The sequence below is a fragment of the Nycticebus coucang genome, chromosome 5 (genome assembly GCF_027406575.1).
Source record: "Nycticebus coucang isolate mNycCou1 chromosome 5, mNycCou1.pri, whole genome shotgun sequence".
Classification (NCBI taxonomy): Eukaryota; Metazoa; Chordata; class Mammalia; order Primates; family Lorisidae; genus Nycticebus; species Nycticebus coucang.
In genome coordinates, this window is record NC_069784.1 from 132,305,318 (window position 1) to 132,316,462 (window position 11,145).

Below are 11,145 nucleotides of genomic sequence, written 5' to 3' on the forward strand. Positions count from 1 at the left end.
CGCTATCAGCTCACTCCTCCACACACGTTCCTGCCCATCCAGAGCAGAATCTCAGAGCCCAAGTACATTCTGTCTGTCCACGGCTGAGGCCAAGACAGTCAGAGGGAAAATCATGTTAACTCTTTGGGGGCCACCCCGTGTGGCTGATCCACATTAAACTTACTATTAAATAACCCCCCAAGTCATTTTCACCCCTGCCACTGCAAAGCCAAGGTGTTCTCATCCTGTGCAGCTGGGGGTGTGGGAGCACAGTGACTGGCTTTATTGCTATTATAAATTCACCCTTCACTGTGACTCACTGAGACCATCTGGATCTCATGCGCTGGCTCTTCCTGCCATCCACCGGTGTCTGCACTCCCCATTATTCGTGACAACGATGGCTGTAGGAACAACAGCCAGCACCCCAGCATATTCTAAGTGCTTCATGAGTCAATTCTTACTCTTCTTAACAATTCTAAAGCATAAACTATTATACACGTGTGACCCGGGGGCTCACGCCTGTAATCCTAGCACTCTGGGAGGCCGAGGTGGGTGGATTGCCCTGAGCTCACAGGTTTGAAACCAGCCTCAGCCAGAGTGAGACCCTCTCCCTAAAAATAGCCAGGCATTTGGGAGGGCACCTGTAGTCCCAGCTACTTGGGAGACTGAGGCAAGAGAATTGCTTGAGCCCAAGAATTTGAGGTTGGTATGAGCTGTGACACCATGGCACTCTACAGAGGACAACAAAGTAAGACTCTGTCTCAAAAAACAAGAAGAATAACTGAGCACAGTAAATAACCTGCCCCCGGACAATTAACTGGTGATGGAGCTGGATGGAGACCCGGCAGTTAGGTGCCAACCACACTCTTAACTATTAGGCTATATATGTTGTCTGTACCAGGGTTGTGTCTGAATCAAGCTGTGACAGATGCCAATGCAAACACGGAAGTGCTAAGGTCAGTGGGCCTCCCTCCCACCCCGCTGCCACGGTCCCCTGCAGTTAATACCCCTCTGCTTACGGTTGACCTTTCAGGTACAGTTGTTCAACTAGCCCCTCAGCCCTGGAATCACGGTTGCCTCCAGCCTGTGTTCTATCATTTCAGCCACAGGGATGTCCAAGGAAACCAGGAGCCAAGTGCCCAGAAAAACGAAGGTGGAATCAGAGAGAACTCTACGTGTTTGAGGCCCCCAAGCACAGCAGCCCAGAGCCTTGAGAACTTTCTGCCAAATCCAAGAGTCCAACTTTGAAGACACAAGAGAGGAAACAGAGATTGCCTTCTTGGGTGAGGAGGCCAGGCCCAGACCTTCAGAGACCAGACGGGGCCACTGGGACAGCCTGGCCATTGTTCCTAGTGTTCTAGGCTAAGAAGTCATGGCGTGTGTGCTTAGCACTGTCTCACTATACGTGCTGAGGACGCAGGATGATGCCTTCCGGGAAGAATCTGTCTTGCCCTCTGAATCATTTACTCAGGGTGCTCTACTGAGGGGCTGAACAGAAGGACGCCCTCCCCTCAGGTGGGGCAGCAGGATGGTGGGCGAGTTACACTGCTGTGTCCTGACCTTGCCACACACGTCCCTTCTCCCCTCCACCCCAAACTCCAACTTATAAAAAAGGTGCAATGATTTTGTTCTTTGAAGACTTTTTTTTTTTGTAGAGACAGTCTCATTTTACGGCCCTCGGTAGAGTGCCATGACGTCACATGGCTCACAGCAACCTCCAGCTCTTGGGCTTCTGCGATTCTCCTGCCTCAGCCTCCTGAGCAGCTGGGACTATAGGCGCCCGCCCGGCTATTTTTTTGTTGCAGTTTGGCTGGGGCTGGGATTGAACCCGCTACCCTCGGTATATGGGGCCAGCGCCCTACTCACTGAGCCACAGGTGCCACCCCCAACACACACACCCACAGAGACCAAAAGACAGGACATGGCGGAGCCAGTTTACATTACTATGAACCAAAGAAGCAAAACTCTCTCTCTCTTCTCTGGCATCTGAGCCTTTTTCTGTTTCTCTCCCAGCTGCCCTGAGGCCTCTCACAGGGGACACTGAGAAAGACCCTCTGACTCTGGAACGACAGCCAGGGCTCACATTTGGTTTGGTGTCCTGTCCCAGCCACTCCTGAAATGCCTCCCTTTCCTCCCCAGATTACACCCTAGAACTGGTCTCGTGATGACATTATTCATTTGACAACAAGCAATTCAGTGTTGTTTTTCGCCTTGACCCTAAGGGCTCTCTTAACCAAATGAGTTGTATTTTACACTTGAAGCAATTATTGATGTAATTACAGAAATGGCTGTCACTGGAAAGGTGATATTCTAGGAAAAGTATCAGAGGCACCAAGACACTTTGTTCCAGAATCCACACTTGTAGGCAGAATCCACACTCCATTTTTAATCAGTCTTTTCACCAACCTATCTGCTCTTTGGACATGTCAAAACCATGTCAGCTTTGGACATCATTTCCTGGTTTGGTTGGAGGGGTTTCTGGAGTATTTAAGGCTGACCCATGCATGGATTATTCTGGTGATCTTGTACCTTTGGCTTAAAGAATGCAGTGAATACAAATTGCAGTCACAAAGTCACATGGCAAAAATTGTCATTTTTTTTCGACAATTAAAGTTCATGTTTATCCTGAAGTTCATTTCTGTCCAATGGCAGGAAACCTAATGTAGTCAATTGCAACTTATACAATTTCATGATCTAGCAGCCATTCTGCACTTAAGGTCCGTTAAAATCAGGCATCTCATTTTGAGGGCTGTTGGGTAGATGGTGGCTTTCAAGGCGTGCAGGGTTCAGGTGTGGCTGACTCCAAGCCCCTCCCCGTATGCTGCCTTTTGCCAAGTCACTCTCTTGTGTCCGCCCACTCTCACTCTGGCCTCCACCGTGGGACACGCTTTGGCCAATAGCATATTAGCAAATGAGAAACAACCAGAGGCTTGCAGAGCACTGGCACGATTAGGCTTCCCTGACCTTTCCTTCTGCCCCTGCCTGGAGGAGGACAGGCCCTGGCCAGCCTGCTGATTTCAGGAGGACAGTGTAAGACAGGAGGGCAGAGTTGGCTGCCCAGACGGGATAGAGATGTGAGCACCTGTGAGGGCCCAAGTCAGGGCGCTTAGCCCCACAGGCTGGGGAGCTGAGTGTTTCTTGTTATATACACAGCTTGTTAGTGGCAGGAAAGAAATGGTGTGTGAGAAGCTGGCTATGGAAGGGAAGTGCCTGCCCCTCTTGCACTAGCATTTGCACAGATAGAAGTCTTACCACCATTCATTGTTGACATCTGCTCCTAATGAGACCCTCTGGCCAGAACCTAATGAACCCTCATACTTATGTATGCTGAGGCAGCCACAGCTCTGTCAGTCCTCAGAACTACTTAGGCCACTGAGATGTCTGTGGCTCTGCTGCCATCACCATGCCCTCTGGATGCTCATCCTCCCTCAGCCAATGTCCATGCCATGCAGGGCACAAAGGGTGTTGGCCGCCCTGAGAAACCTGCCCAGACTGTGACAGAATCAGGAATGTATGCCAGCCCTCTCTCTGGCCCCAGGACAGCATCTCAACTATTTCCCAGCTGGGAGGTGGATGCTCTATCTGCATGGAGCTGCCCTCCTGACCTGCAGGCAGGAAGCAGGCCCCGCCCCAATGCCAATGCCTGTCCTGGTGATCTGCTGTCCTCTCCTCGCCTCTCTTCACACCTATCCACTGTCCCTGGTGCCTTCCTCCTTCTTCTTGGACACCAGTCCCCTTCTAAAGGATTCTCCGGCACACAAGCTCCCTTTTTCTCCAGCATGGTAATTTTCACGAAATCTTTGATTTGGGCCATCTGACTTTTCATCTCTTCTCTTCCCAATTTATTTACATATATTTCTGACACACACACTTCTGGCTGGGTCCTTTGGGACCTAGTCATTCAACTTTCAAATGTCCAGCTCTTGCTTTCAAAACAATTTTCTATGATGAGATTCAGGAAGGAGAATTGATTTTAGTCCAAAAAGCTGAGAACTAGACTTTCTCCCCCATCCCATGTTTCTGGGTTCATTATATTTTCTAGTTGTATTTCTGTATTAACATTTTTTTTTTTGAGACAGAGTCTCAAGCTGTCACCCTGAGTAGAGTGCCCTGGCAGCACAGCTCACAGCAGCCTCCAACTCAGGCTCAAGCGATCCTCTTGCCTGTGTTTTTCTTTTCTTTTTTTTTTTTTTTGTAGAGACAGGCTCACTTTATGGCCCTCGGTAGAGTGCTGTGGCCTCACCCAGCTCACAGCAACCTCCAACTCCTGGGCTTAAGCGATTCTCTTGCCTCAGCCTCCCGAGTAGCTGGGACTACAGGCGCCCGCCACAACGCCCGGCTATTTTTTGGTTGCAGTTTGGCCGGGGCTGGGTTTGAACCCGCCACCCTTGGTATATGGGGCCGGCGCCTTACCAACTGAGCCATAGGCGCCGCCCTGTATTTTTCTATTTTTAGTAGAGATGGGGTCTTGCTTTTGCTCAGGCTGGTCTCAAACTTGTAAGCTCAAGCAATCCACCTGCCTCAGCCTCCCCGAGTGCTAAGATTACAGGGGTGAGCCACTGCATCCAGCCCGTATTAACATTTTAAGAAGGCAGTAACTCGATACAAGAAAACTTGATACAAGAAATAAACCTCAGTTAATGGCACTGAAGCGTACCCTGTCACAGGAATGTGATTAAATTGAGAACCTCTTTTTAACCTGAGGTGGTTGGTCTATCAGAGTTAGGGACAAAGTTGCTAAGAGTTGACTGGAGAGCAAGGAAGGATGGCTCGTCTGAGAGCCAGCTGGGTGAGTTGTGTCCCATGTCGGGCTAACTGTACTCACCCCACTGGATTGCTGGGAGACAAGTTGGATAATGCGTGGAAAGTGTTCCTCTGCCCAGGCTGCCCACATGCCATACACTCAAGAAATGGCAACTCTTACCCTTCCTGACATGACTTGGAAGACAGTGAAGAGGGCGGCCTTGCCGAGTTGTCTATTCCCAGTATTCAATCTTGATAAACTCCATTTCCCTGACAAGGCACGTGTGAGTGTTGCCAAAGTCAACACGCTCAGCGCCAGTGTTTACGGCTGCGACACCTGCTGTTCTGAGGGGCTCTGTGCTGTTTTGTACATACTGATTTTGGACAGTGGCTGCCACAATGTTGTCTTCAGATTTCTTATGAGGGAGATTTAGCATCTGGCAACATGGCCTCCAACTGCAAGGAGTCTCCTAACAGGCAGTGCTGTGCTTATGTGCTGGAATCAGACTTCTATGAGGACATTAAAGATGTCTGCTTAGAAAAGGTGCCTCTTCATAGTAGAGGGTGGCCTATTCCATACTCCTAGTGGGTCATCTAAGGGGCGCCGCAAACACCACGCACAACCCTGGGGTTTCCTGTTCTCCCCGCAGCCAGTCCACCTGTTGCTTCTCCAAGCCAGGTAGGTCACAATCCCACCACCGTCCAAGCCATTGTCCTGGCTTGATTATCTGTGATAGCCCAGAATGGCAGCCAGGTGACCGTTCAGAATCTGAGAACTTGTCAGATCTGCGGCCACTCATGCCCTTCTCGAGGCTCCCCGATCTTCACCTGGGCCCCAGGCCTCATGATCTGACCTCACCTGCCACTTGGTCCCTCCTCACACAGGGCTAGCCTCAGGTGCATGACATTGTGCCTGAACAGTTTTGGACAAGGGGCTGTGTTTTCCTTTATGGGGCCCCTGCAGATTGTGTCCTGTCCACACACTCTCCTATCAGCCACCACACCAGCTCCACTGGTCTCTGAACACCCAAAGCTCCTCCTTTCTTCTTGGGGCTCAGGATTGCTTCTCAGATCTTGGAATGGACCTACCTTGCAGCATGCCTGTGTCAGTGAGGACACACCTGCCCAGAGCTGTCCTGATCCCCACAGGTGCCACCATATTGCTGGTGACTCAGTTCCTCTGAGCCCTGGTCCTCCATTAAACCATCTTCTTTCTCATGATCCCTGGGTTCCAGTGTGGTCTCCTGCCCCCTCCCAAACTAAACTCTGTGTGAGCCATGTCGTCACCTATCTGTGTATGCCAGAGATCCTCAAGTTTAAGACAGTACCTGGCTCATACTGCCATGGCGTACACTCAAGAAACACGTATTACGTAATGAAGGGATGAATGGACAGTATAAAGCAACCATCTGATTCCAGAATTTTAATCCTGGTTTTGGCTTGGAGGAACAGCTAAGGGAGATCTAATAAAGAATGTAGACACATTCGTGAGACACAGCCTAGAAGAGATTAAGAAAACCCCAAGGCAGGAGTCATGTCAGCCAAACCCAAGCTCTATTACTTCCATGGCAGGGGCAGGATGGAGTCTATCCGCTGGCTGCTGGCTGCAGCTGGAGTGGAGTTTGAAGAAGAATTTTTTGAAACAAGAGAACAATATGAAAAGTTGCAGAAAGATGGACGCCTGCTTTTCAGCCAAGTGCCCTTGGTTGAAATTGATGGAATGCCGCTGACGAAGACTAGAGCCATCCTCAGCTACCTCACTGCTAAGTATGACCTCTATGGGAAGGACCTGAAGAAGAGAGTCAGGGTCGACACGTACACCGATGGCACCCTGGATCTGATGATGATGATAGCAGTGGCTCCCTTCAAACCCCCTACAGAAAAAGAGGAGGCCTTGGCTTTAGTGGCGAAGAAAGCTAAAACCCGCTACTTGCCCGTCTTTGAAAAGATTTTGAAAGACCAAGGAGAAGATTTTCTCGTTGGCAACAAATTCAGTTGGGCAGATATAAATTGCTGGAAGCTATTTTAATGGTGGAAGAATTGGATGCTTCTGTTCTTTCTGACTTCCCTTTGCTAACGGCATTTAAAACACGTATCAGCAACATCCCCACAATTAAGAAGTTCCTGCAGCCTGGGAGTCAAAGGAAGCCGCCCCCGGACAGCCACTATGTTGAAGTAGTCAGGAACATTCTGCAGTTCTAACGGCAGCAGGTCTCGTGATGGCAAGAGTGACAATCTAATCACAGCACCAGCACACGCCACCCATAGTGAATAACAGGCAAACTGTAGGTTCTAGGGGCTAAGAGTCTGAAAAGAACAAGCCATGCTGCCATCAGTGGCAGACACTGAATAAACGCAATATAAAACCAAAAAAAAAAAAAAAAAAGAATGTAGCCCACAGAAAGAGGTGAATGTTCTGTGATTTTGATTTGGGACAGAAGTCATCCGAAGGAGAGAAAATGAGTACAGCTGTCCCTTTGGTGTGCTGGCACTGACCTCTCAAAAGATGCAGTTCATTGTGTAGTCTGAATATTCAGTGAACAGCTCTAATGCTTTAACAAAACTAGGACTGGGGTAAGGGCAATGCCCAGAAGATACCTCCCCACACACACAAAACACACACAGGAAGGCAGCAGCCGTCTCCCCCAGAAGACTCCCCACACCCCCCACACAGCAAGGCAGTAGCCATGTCCCCCAGAAGACTCCTCCCACCCCCCACCCAGGAAGGCAGCAGCCGTCTCCAGAAGACTCCCCACACCCCACACACAGGAAGGCAGCAGCCGTCTCCCCCAGAAGACTCCCCACGCCCCCCACACAGGAAGGCAGCAGCCGTCTCCCCCAGAAGACTCCCCACGCCTCCCACCCAGGAAGGTAGGAGCCGTCTCCCCCAGAAGAACCCCACACCCCCCACACAGGAAGGCAGGAGCCATCTCCCCCAGAAGACCCCCCACACTCCCCACACGGGAAGGCAGCAGCCGTCTCCCCCAGAAGACTCCCCACGCCCCCCACCCAGGAAGGCAGCAGCTGTCTCCCCCAGGCAGCGGTGAGGCGCTCTGCAGGAGGCCTGGACACAGCCCTGATTCTGCATGGTGGCCAGAGTGAGATGCAGGCTCCTCCCTTGCGGCCCTGGGTTCCTGCTCCTCTGCGCTCAGACCTGCAGGCTCCTGCATGGATGGAGAAGGCCAGGACCCAGCTCCCACGAAGCACCTTCAAGATCCTGGGTGAGCTCCAATGCTCATCTCAGTGTTCTGGTCTCTGCTAGAGAAGGTATGTAGTGGATTTTAGGCTTCAGGACAAAGAATTACTGTCTCCCCTGAAGGGGGGCCTAATGCTGGCCTGCAAGTGACCCAAGGAAGCCATTCCTTTTCTAAGCCATGGTGAGACAATTGTGAGATGATGCCAGCAGAGCACGGGCCCAGCCATGGACTTAGCTAGTGGTGACGCTTAGGACACTGTGGCTTCTCAGGCCTCTGGTTCTGAGCGACAGACTGCACCCTATCTCATTAGGGAAAAAGGGAATCATGGAAACATGCCAGATGGCTCGCCTTGTGAGGGCTAGAGCAGACGAAGGCGGGTCTTCCAGGATCAGTGCTGAAAATCACACCCCACGTCAGGAGCTCAATGCCCCTGCCACAGTGCTGCCACCCAGACTGATGCAGCTCCTGCAGGGATGCGCCCAGCGCCCAGGGCACGGCAGCCCTGGCCTCTGTCATCATCCAGAACTAGGGTCATTGCCTTCCACCTGGGCAGGTAACATAAGTCCCTGCCCGAGCCTGTTCCCTCAGTGGCTCCTTGGAGCAGCCACTTCCTGGGGCAGGGCCTGGCAGGCGGAGCCTGTGGGAGCTGGGGGCTGCAAACCAGGCTTCTGGGGCGAGAGGCGAGACTTGTAAGGCGGGACTTTCTCAGGTCAGAGGAAGAGGAGCAGCTGTAGGTAGGACAAGTGTTCACTGCAGGGAGGACGAGAAGCAAAGCAAACCAATGCGCATGAATGTAGACGGAACCCTCAGCAAGTATTCTTCACCCATGCGACCACTTGGATTTGGTGTACAATACCCAGGCCAACTGGTGCTGGCCTTTGTCATCTAGGCCAAGGCTGGACGACAGAGCTCTGGGCACGTGCAGGGCCAGGCACGGCAGAGCAGGACCACCAGGGTGGCTGCTAAGTGTTGGGGTCGCTTGGGGTGAGCTCCCAGGGTTACCAGGCTTTTGTGGCTCCTGGCAGACCCTGATTTGAACCCTGATTGAAGTACGAATGGTGCAGTTTCTCCACTAGGCTGTGACGCTGATGTCTGCAGGGAAATAAGCCGCCCACAGCAGTTATAGTAATGATCACTGCCATGATTTGCATCATGCCCTGTGCTGAACCAAGCACTTTAAGTTTCTTTCTTTCTTTTTTTTGCAGTTTTTGGCCAGGGCTGGGCTTGAACCTGCCACCTCCAGCATATGGGGCTGGCACCCTATTCCTTTGAGCCACAGGTTTAAGTTTCTTGTCTCTAAATACTTACAGTGACTCTGAGAGGCAGCTTTATCCCCCCTTGACAGGTGAGGATACTGCCACACAGAGAGGCTAGCGAGCCACACAGCACTCTGCTCCGTGTGTCTGTCGCTGGCTACTTCACACTGTGGCTTCCACACCGTGTTGCTCCTCTGCAAGGTGCAGTGGACTTGGCACAGCCTTGCTCCCATTCGCACTACAAACCATGGGCCACAGCGGGCCCCTCCATTGTTCATCAGGTCCTGTGTGACAGGACGGGGCTGGGGGGTCATTACCTCCAGAGGACAGGGATGTACCATGAACACCCCTCACTGTGTTCCTCCCCCCAAGGAGCCCTTTCTGTGCCCTGAGGAGGGAGAGGTAGGTTGGGGTGCTCCTTGCACCCAAACTGGAAGAAGATGAAGTCCCTTCTGTCTCTGAAAACTACAGAAACTTCAAGGACAGAAACCCGACTGCTTTGAGACCTGAACTGGTCTGTCCTTCCTACTCAAAAAACAGGCAGCCTGGAGGCGAGATGGAAAAGGAGCAAGACCCCCTTGACCACGGTGGGTCCCCTGCAGAGGGCTCAGGCAGCAGAGCAAGGTTACACGCACAGAATGTTCTAGCTCAGCTGGAACCCCAACTTGTCTGGGGAATCTTGTCTGGCCAGCTCTCAGGAGGAGCTCAGAGCGTGAAGTACGATGTGCTTGTTAGTCGCTTCACCCACATCATACTTGCTATTAGGGAAACATTTGCGGTAGGATATGAACAAGCAAAACACAAAAAAATTAAAATATCTTTAAAAGACCCAGGAGAGTAGTTAAAAGTCAAGAGGAGGATAAAACTAGAACACAATCATGCAAGCCACAGCAAGCCACCTGAGGCCCGCAGACAGGCTGCGGGTTTCGTTTTGAGATTCCTTGCAGGAGTGGAGGGAGAGACCCAGGCAGCGGCAGATGCCGGGCTTTCCCCCTGCCAGTCCCCGCAGGGCCCACTGCCTCTGCCAGGGCCTTTCCAGGTCAGGAGTCTGCTTCCAGTCTGTCCCCTAGGAGCCTCCCCTCCCGCTTGCCCTTCCTGTCCTCATTTTCCTGTCCCTTCTCTGGGTTAATTATCAGCTGCCTTTTCTTTGAAGCTACAGGGACTGCCCAGAAGAGCCCGGGTTCCAGTACCCTCAGGCCCTCCCTGCTCAGTAAACAGGCTGAACTCGGAGGCCGGTCCTGCCTTCCTGGTGTGGGAAGAGACCTGCGTGCACCTTGAAGCAGCCAGCGACAGACACATGGAGCAGAGTGCTGGCTGTGCTGTCAGAGTTAAGGGACTCTTATGACCTCCCTCTTTACTCCTGGCTCATTTATAATCAGCTTTTCCATTATCTCTCAGCGAAGCCCTCCTAGAATCACATTAATTGCTTATAACTATAGCTGGGTAGTTCATTTATTCTTTCTAATTTAGAGGATCCAAACAGTTTAACCCCAGTTTTTATTTTGAAATTTTGGACTGTGGGGGTTCTGTAAATTTGGGAGGTACCAAAACCAAAGTTGCTAGACACATAAGTCCATGGGCACACACCACATGCATCATGGCACACACAGGGCAGGCCTCTGGGTAAAGAATTGAGGCTGTGGGTAATACTATCTGAGCAACTGGGATGTGAGCAGCAGGGCCACCAACACCATCACCACCATCAATACCATCACCACCACCACCAATAATGCCGTTACTACCAACACCATCACTACCACCACCACTGTCAATATCATCACTACCACCAATACCAACACCATCACCTCCATAACCACTACCACCAGTAAGACAAACATGATAAACCCTCCACCACCACCACCTTGACCATACCCTCACCTTGACCATTACCATCACCCCCACTCATCCACTTGCATAAAATGCCACTATTGCAGCTTTATCCCTCTGGTTTAATTGTTGCTTTCTTCAGT

General features: G+C 51.4%; 1 pseudogene; it reads left to right on the forward strand.

Annotated features, from left to right (window-relative positions):
• The first annotated feature begins 6,240 nt into the window (after positions 1-6,240).
• Positions 6,241-6,962, forward strand: LOC128586769 (glutathione S-transferase A4-like; annotated as a pseudogene).
• The last annotated feature ends 4,183 nt before the right edge of the window (positions 6,963-11,145 follow it).